The following is a 9,356-nucleotide window of genomic DNA, read 5'->3' as shown; positions in this document are numbered from 1 at the left end:
GATACATGTGCTTTGACATGAATATTTTCTCTCTCACACACAGCTAACTCCCAAGCCTTGTCCTTTCCACTTGTTGGCATGAGTCCTACTTGCAGGCTGGGGCCAACACTGCAGCACTGGAGAACGTCCTTGGAATCAAAGGTAGTTGTGATTATACTAAAATGCTCAGAAAAACTCTGAAAGGTTTTTCCCCAAAATGTTTAATGCTACATATGTTAAGGAGATAAAAGAATCCAGGTCACAAAGCAGTATCCCATGTTCCCTACTAACGTGCCTGAGAAAATACTGGAAATGACTCCCATGCTTGGGCACCTGCACCTACCATGGAACATCCAGAAGAAGCTCCTGGCTTCTGGCTTTGGCTTGGCCCAGGCATGGCTCTTACAGTCACAGAGGGAGTGAACCAGCAGATGGAAGATCTCTTTCCCCAACTTCTTCCATGTCTCTCCCTCTGATTCTGCAACTCTGTCTTTCAAATAAATCTTTTAAAAAGCAAAAAAATAGTAGTTTGGAGATTTGGCTCCGGACTATATATACCTAAATACAGAATTAGTCATTATATGATGAGCCACATACTAACATTCCACAAGAATAATTCATTTTCCATAGCTTTTTGGTTAATAAAGAGATTTTTGTGTGGAATCCTTCGGACCCAGTGAAAATGATGACTGGGATGATAGAAAGAAAATATGTCCTGACTGGACTGATACATAACACAAGGACCCCTGTGCAAAAAATAACATCTATTGTTCTAAAATTATTGCAATTTTTAATAATTGTGTATTTATTTACTTAGTTATTTGTCTATCTGAAAAACAGTTACAGAGAAGGAGAGAGAGAGAGGGGGAGAGAAAGAGAGATCTTCTATCTGCTGGATTAGTCCCCAAATGTCCTTAATGGTCAGAGTTAGGCTGGTGCAAAGCTAGGAGCCAGGAGTTTCTTCCAGGTCTCGTTTGTGGATACAGGAACCTAAGCACCTGGACCATCCTCTGCTGCCTTCCCAAACACATTAACCGGGAGCTAGAGCAGCAGTGGAGCCGCCAGGACTTTGCTAGGGCCAGTCTTACCTGCTCTACCACAGTACCAGCCCAAATTATTACAAATTGTAAGATAGGAATAGTAGAGGCTCAACCCAAGTTCAGCACCCTTTTAAGCCCGGAGTCCTGTGTGAATACACAAGCTACATGTCCATGAAGCCAGGACAATCAGTCAGACCTGGGCACAAACTCTAAGCTTTTCATGTACAGGCCCCTCTATTGACTGTAGAATGTGAGTAAAGTAAATCTTCCATTTTGATTGTTTGGGGAAGACAATACAAAAAGTGTTGTGTTGCAGGACCTGGCTCATGGAGCTTTTACCTGCCTTCTTTCCCCAGGATTCTGCAGCCAGAAGTGATTTTTTAAAGATTTACTTATGGGTTTGTTTATTTGAAAGAGAGAGAGAGAATGCATGTCTTCTGTTTGCTGATTTACTCCTCAAAAGGGCTCCACCTGTCAGATCTGTATGGCCAGAGCAAGGTGCCAGGGAATCCATCTTGATTTCCCAATGGATGATAAGCCTAAGTAATCTGGTCATTATCTGCTGCTCTTCAGGACTAGCAGGAAGGTGGAGTGAAAGAGAAGCAGCCAGGACTCAAACTGGCACTCAGATATAGGGTGCTGGTGTCACAAGTATCGGCTTAATCCCACAATACACCAGTGCCAGCCCCAGAGTTTATATTCTGAAATACTGACTTAGGGCACATCAATTAAGATGTGAGCTTAACTGTGTCTCCACTTCCTATTCCAGGTTTCTTCACCTTGACAAGGCAGCAGATAATGGCTCAAGTACTTGATTCAAGCTCCTGGGAGATTGGAAATGAGTCCTAAGTTTCTGACTTCTGCTTTGTGTAGTTGTGGCTGTTGCGGAAATTCAGGAAATCAACAGCATAAAGATTAGATTGTGTGTGTGTGTATGTGTGTGTGCATGTGCGGGTGTCTGCCGTTCAAATAAAATAAAAATAACTAAAATCCCAAATAAAATGCAAACTTGTGGCTCTCTCTTTGACTAAATACTATTTGGAGGTACCTTTTATCTTCAAATAAAATGCAAAAGCGTATTCTGTCATATGAGGACCTTCCAAACTCAGTTTTCATCTACCCCTCTGGACTTGATACTTACACTTTCCAAATGTATGTATCGATTTCTAAAGTGAAATTCATGATTATTTTCACTTCTCTGCTAAGTTCAGCTGTATTATAACACTGATGACTGAAAGAACTGCCTCTGCACCATGCCATGCAGTAGGTATTCTGCCGGTAGGATGCTCGTTCTCCACTCCCGAGGCTCTCTCCCACAAGGAAAGCCACGTGAGCTGTAACGTGCCTGAACGTTTCCACTCCCTCCATCGCCTTCCCCAGGGAGGGTGATTTTGCTGATTGCTGAGTTGGAGAGGACCCGCATATTTGTAATTCAGCCTCTTTCTGTAGCAAATCTCCTCACAGGGAGCGTGTGCTTGCAACTGATTGTAAGTATACTGTGCTTAGTAGCAAAGACCTTGGCCTCTTAGAGAAAACTGTTGTTTAGACTGCTGGACAAAGGGGTCAAACTGTATTTTTCTGGTACTTGATGTTGTGAAGCCCAAGCTCGCCAATGTCAGCTTGGTCAACAATGACAGTCTCCTATCTGTCTTACTATCGTCCATTTTCTTCACGTATTGAGAACTTATGTTGGAAGAGCAAGTGTTATTTATTGAGCCGACCTAAGTGTCTCAACACTATCTATAGTTACTCTGACAGTTGCTGTATGAGATGAGCATTTTTATCAACCCATTTTTTTTGTAGATAAGAAGACTGACGATTAACAATCAAGTGAGTGCCACAATCAAGATGAGAACAGGTCTCATGCCAAAGACCGTGCCCTTGAAAATTTCCCATTTTGTTTTCTGCATGAGAGTTTAATATGATAAGAACATTCAAAATTTGAGTTGATGTTGAAAAAAAAGCTAACAGTATTATATCTACTGAGCTTATATTCTATTTGGCAGAAAAGTAACACCAAGCTAAACTTAAATTCAGCACATGCTGAGTTTTATTTTAGGGAGAACAAGCTGCAACCATAATAAAAAACTGTATTTACAGCTGACAGCAATACCCACATTATTCTGTAGATCTATGCTACAACCTGAAACTACACTTCATTATTTAAAAGGTCTTGAGCCTTAAGCAGCAAAAGGTATGTTTCTGAAGATTTCCATTAACAACCACAAAACTAAAAATTTTGTGCAAAACTGTCTCAACCATCTTTTCTCAAAATGTGTGTGATACATCTAGACATCTCTTTGATGGGAAATCAACTCTGATTGGAACATTTGTATATTTTCATTATTCTGTGAACTCCTCCAAACCCCATCTATCTCTGGAAAAAGTTGGGCTCCCTACCCAGCTGGTAAAACAAAGGAATTTAGGATAATTAGAGTAGCAGACTGCCTACTTATGACCACCTAAAGAATGAGCTGGGTCTATGCCTATTCCTTCATGGCAGGTACATGAATCAGTCATCAAAAACTTGCCAGACTTTCTAACTAGAACTCAACCCTCTTCTTTCACAATCCGGTTATTGCTGTTATTATGTGCTATAAAAATGCCTACTGGGCTTGGTACAGTAACCTAGTGGCTGAAGTCTTCGCCTTGCAAACGCTCGGATCCCATATGGGTGATTTGTATCCACTTGCCTTCCTGCTCCCTGCCTGTGGCCTGGGAAAGCAGTTGAAGATGGCCCAAGCCTTGGGATCCTGCACGCATGTGGGAGACGTGGAAGTAACTCCTGACTCCTGACATCAGATTGGCTCAGCCCTGTTGTTGCAGCTACTTTGTGAGTGGACTAACAGATGGAAAATCTTTTTGCCTCTCCTTCCTTTGGTAAATCTGACTTTCCAATACAAATAAATAAATCTTTTTTTTTTTTTTTTAATGCCTACCAAAGCTCTGCCTCAGTGAATCCCACTCATTTCTGGTCACAGGAGTGACAAAATGATGCATTTTCTTTCTTTTTTATTTTTCTAAAGATTTTTTTTTATTAGAAAGTCAGATATACAGAGGGGAGGAGAGACAGAGAGGAAGCTCTTCTGTCTGATGGTGGCTGCAACGGCTGGGCCAGGAGCCCAAGGCCTCTTCCAGGTCTCCCAAGCAGGTGCAGGGTCCCAAGGTTTCGAACCATCCTTGACTGCTTTCCCAGGCGACAGGCAGAAAACAGGGCCACTGGGATTAGAACGAGGGCCCATATGAGATCCTGGCATGTGTAAGTCAAGGACTTAGCCACTAGGCTATCACACCGGGGCCCAAAATGATGCATTTTCTTTAGCATGTTTATATCCCTGCATGCTTGTTCACGAAGATGTGCTTTTCCATCTGTCATATTTGTCTAATCATGTTGACTCAACATCCAATGCCTGTACCAAGAAAACAATATGTGCAAAATGCTCCCAAACATGTAACTGCTGTTTGAAACACAGATGTGTCTACGCATACCATTTACAAGAAAGAACACTTGAGAAAGTTTTTGGCAAAATGGAACTAAAGTGTAAGTTGGGAGGAAGGCAACATGATGTAACCAGGTAAATTCCCGGGTGTAATGTTTACAGCCTTATCAGAAGACAGTTCCAGTCTCAGTACTCTGCTTCCAATCCAGCTTCCTGCTAAACTCATCGTGAGAGTCAGCAGGTGACAGCTTTAGTGCGTGTGTCCCTGTCACTCATCTAGGAGACCTGGATGGAGTTCCAGGGTCTTAGCTTGGGCACGATGGACGTTTTAGAAATGAGCTGGTAAGTCATCTCTGTCTCTTCTCCCATCTGCTTTTCAAAATATGTTTTCTTCTTTCAAATATATATGTATATATACATATAGTTTATATAGTATATATGTATATATGTATGGTTTTAATTTCATTTTATGCATTTTCCATAAACTTTAATGGAGCATTCTCATATATTTCCTGATCTGAAATTTCCTTTTACTTGTTTCTGTTTTTTAATACAATATTCACTATTCCTGATTACTTGGCTCTTTAATATTCTATCCAAAGTTACAGCTGAAATTCAAGAAAGCAGAGAATGAAGGAATGTAATTGGTGCTATTTATAATCCTCATTATTTATAAAATATCTTTTCCTTATGGCCTCCTTTGTACCACTTCAAGACATGCTGTCTGTCACTACTGCATCTTTTTTATGCCAAGTGAAGAATGAAAAGCAAGAAGAATCCTAACTTGGAAAAGATACTCAGAAAGGAGATCTACCACAGCTACTCTTTACTGGAAGAATTATCTTTTCTTTGAGAGCGGAGGTTGATTGATGGCACCTACAGGAAGTTTCAGAGAATGACTATAAACTTAAAACAAGGATTTCTGTCTGCTAGAGTGTGGACTGTTGTTTCTAAAAGAAACTTCACCTTTTCTCTTTCATGTCTCTGTCATTCTGCCTTTCAAATAAATAGAATGAAGCTTTTTAAAAGATATGTTCATATGAAAGGTGGTATGAGACAGAAGAAGCAAAGACATAGAACAATAGCTCTTCATCTGCTTGCTCACTCACCAAGTAGTTGCAAATAGCCAGGGATGGGTCAGGCAGCAGGAATCTAGAGGTTCTTCCAGGTCTCCCACATAGATGCATGGCCCCAAATAATTGGTCATCCTCTACTACTTCCCAGACCGTTATCAGGGAGCTGGATTGGAAGTGGAGCAACCAGGACTTGAACTGGTACTCATGAAAGGCTGGCACTGCAGGCAGAGGCTTAACTTGAAACACCATAGCACTTCCTCCTGAAATGAAGCATTTAAAAATATACGAAAAGCTTCATTTTTGTCTCACCAAGATTCACATAGTAGTGACATAAGGAGTAATTTTTTTCATTTTAGGAGGTATAGAGAACTTGAGGCACAAAGAGATGGATGAGCGGCTCAAGAACACATCATATGTGATAAAGAAACTTTAAGATGTGATTTTGAATCCATATTTCCCTTAACAATCTGATGGTAAAAAAAAAAAATATCCAATTCCCAAATTTCCTAGAAAACATGAGATGGAGAGTCTAGGAACCCAGAACCAACTCACTTTGTTTTATTGCATAGAAAGACATTTGTATTAGTCAGCTTTTGTTACTACAGTGAGATACTTGCAACAAATACTTTTATCAGGAGAAAAGATTTATTTTAACTCAGTCCTGGAGATTCAATTTCAAGAAAAGGCAGCTCCAGTTTTTTGAAATCTATGAGGATGGTAGATGTGGAGGAGGGAGCCCATGCTGAATCAGGAAGGAGAGAGAGGGAGAGAGAGAAAGAGAGAGAGAGAAGCCGAGCAGCACTCCAAACTCAGGCTTTTATAACAATCCTCTCATGTGAATCACTTCCTAAGAATTTTCGCCTAGGCCCCAGCTTCTCAAGATTCCACTCCCTCCCAGCGGCATGGGGATCGAGCCTCTCACAGAGGGACATTTTGGGGACATCTAAACTAATATCCAAACTGTAACAATATCCAACTCAAGGCTGAGAAGGCCAATCAGAATTTACAAGCATTTTATACTGCCCAGTAGTCCTTAGTTGCCCACCTTTCATCTCTTGCAACTAGCAATCCTTATTTAAGCAGGCTGCTCTAAATAGTTGTTGGTGGTTACCATGGTAATAGACGCTTAGGTTTCAGCTTCAAATGCCCCTTTTAATGAAGCAATTTCAAAAAAATTCATGATGAATTACCAGACCATACACTTAACTCTGGGGAGTTTTGTTTTGGAAAATCTAATAAAAAGAAAGCAGAAAGAATGAGCAGCCAGTGCAATTGAGTAAATGGGGCCTGAGTTGGAAGGGCAACTGGAAAGGATGCCCGGTCCAGCTACCAAAAACCAAATCAGAATCAACTGCAGCTAAAGTTTCCAATTATAAATGCTCCCTGAAGGGCTACACATCAGGCTAAGCCAAGATTCCTGAGGAGGAAAAGTGGTAAAGAGAGAGGTGCCGAGACAAAAGTTGAGTATGTCCTGCAGGAGGCTGCGTGTGTTAAAGAGTTTCCATTTTCTACTTTATCACTGTCTCCGGTGGCTAAATGTCAGCAACCATCTGTCTTTGGTTTCTCCATTCCTCCATTTATGAAACCCAGGGACGCTGTCACCTGGAAAGGGCACAATTAACTCAAATGTGGAAGGTGGCATAAATGAATGTCACAGCCACCTAGGTTACCTACGTATTTAAAGAACAAAGCTGTCTGGATAATGCTCTAGAATTCTGTTATTAATCCCTTATCTATTACACCCATTAAAGATTTCACGCAAGGCTAGGTGGGCTTAAAAATATTACTGCACTGCTTCATGGAAAGAGTCGTAATTACCCAAAGGTAGTCCTGTCAATCACTCTCGTGTTTTGCTATAAAACCATGTCTTCTTGAAGGCATGGGTTAAGTTTATATTTGATTGAAGGCAAAAAAGGAGCCTTCAGAAGTTTTCACACACACTGCGTGTCTTGCCATGCTCCTTAGTCCCTACAGGGATGTCTTACTCTTACTGCTCACGGAAAGCACCAAGAACAGATGCATTACAGTTTTTGACAGGAGAACAGCCTGTGGATTCCGCCTACTCTCTCCAGTCCATCTGGGAGGTGGGTGAGAGAATGCAAGCCCACAGAGAGGGGGCTCTCCTGGGAATCCCTAGGGGTACCGTGGCTGTTGGTGCCTAATTTTCAGTAGATGGCACTGTGTGTACCAAGACAAAGTTCGATGAGAAATCTAATTGTTTCCAGAGAAAGCATACTGCATGTGAGAATGCACAGTATTTTTTTTTACTTAATAATATGATAACACAAACACTATTCAGTATTCACATTAGCACTCCCTTTGGAGCTCAAGGAATTTCATGATTTATGATGCTGGCTCAGATTCAGGGCTGTGGTGGAGCTCAGGGCGTCCTATAAGGGATACATTTGGGATATAAATAAATCACTCTGACTGCTCACCTACTTTATCACCCAACACATACATCAGCACCTGTACTCCATCTGCACACTGGATCCTCATCTTGTGCAATGATCTCACACTTTACCCCAGACAGGAAACTCCGGTGTCTCAGTTCCTGCTCGTGCCCAGGAATCCTCACACCCTCCTCGTTAACATAAGAGTTGTTTGCCCACTGATGGGCCTGTGTAGCTGCCTCTCAGGGTGTGCATGAACAGAAATCTGGATTAAGAAACAAAGCCAGAACTCCATTCCAGGCATTCTGGATAGGGAATGCATGTACCGCAGTGTCTACTGCTGTGCCAAGTGCCTGCCAATCCATCCCCTACCGTTCAGAAGACCTAATTTGGGGTTGCCAAATTTTCCTGATGGATGAATTCTTTTGCCATTATAAAATGTTCTTCTAATATTTGTGCTTTTGAAATCTACATTATTAAGCCTTGTACACTGGCTCAATGGATAAATCCTCATCTTACAAATGCCAGGATCTGATATGAGTTGTGTCCCGGCTGCTCTATTTCCCATTTAGCTTCCTGCTTGTGGCCTAAGAAAGCAGTAGAGGATGGCCCAAAGCATTGGGACCCTGTGCCCACATGGGAGACCTGAAAGAAAGTTCCTGGCCTCTGGCTTCGGATTGGCTCAGCTCTGGCCATTGCAGTCATTTGGAGAGTGAACGAACAGATGGAAGATCTTTCTATCTCTCCTTCTTTCTGAAAATATGATCTGCCTTTCAAATAAAAACAAATATATAAATCTTAAAAAGAAGAAGAAAGAAAAGAAATCAGGACCCGGCGCAGTGGCACAGTGGTTAAGGTCCTCGCCTTGAATGCCCAGGATCCCATATGGGTGCCGGTTCTAATCCCAGCAGCCCCGCTTCCATTCCAGCTCCCTGCCTGTGGCCTGGGAAAGCAGTGGAGGACCGCCCAAAGCTTTGGGACCCTGCACCCGCGTGGGAGACCCGGAAGAGGCTCCTGGCTTTGGATCAGCATAGCACCGGCCGTTGCACTCTCTTGGGGAGTGAATCATCGGATGGAAGATCTTCCTCTCTGTCTCTCCTCTCTGTATGTCTGCCTTTCCAATAAAAAATAATAAAATAAATCTTTAAAAAAAGAAAAGCAATCTACATTGTTAGGGCCAGCACTGTGACACAGCTAGTTAAGCCACCCCCTGTGATGTCAGCGTCCCATATCATAGCATCACTTCAAGTTCTGGCTGCTCCACTTCCAATCCAGTTTGCCGATAATATGCCTGTAAAGTTACTGAAAAATATCCCAAGTGTTTTGATTTCTACCACCCATGTGGGAGACCTAGATGGAGTTTGCCATTGGCTTTGGCTTTGGCTTGGCCCTTCCTTAGCCATTCTGACCACAAGGGCAGTAATGCAG

The sequence above is a fragment of the Ochotona curzoniae genome, unplaced genomic scaffold (assembly GCF_017591425.1).
Source record: "Ochotona curzoniae isolate NIBS_2020 unplaced genomic scaffold, NIBS_Ocur_1.0 contig_2210, whole genome shotgun sequence".
Classification (NCBI taxonomy): Eukaryota; Metazoa; Chordata; class Mammalia; order Lagomorpha; family Ochotonidae; genus Ochotona; species Ochotona curzoniae.
The sequence above is the reverse complement of the archived record's forward strand: the minus strand, read 5'-3'. Positions refer to the sequence as shown.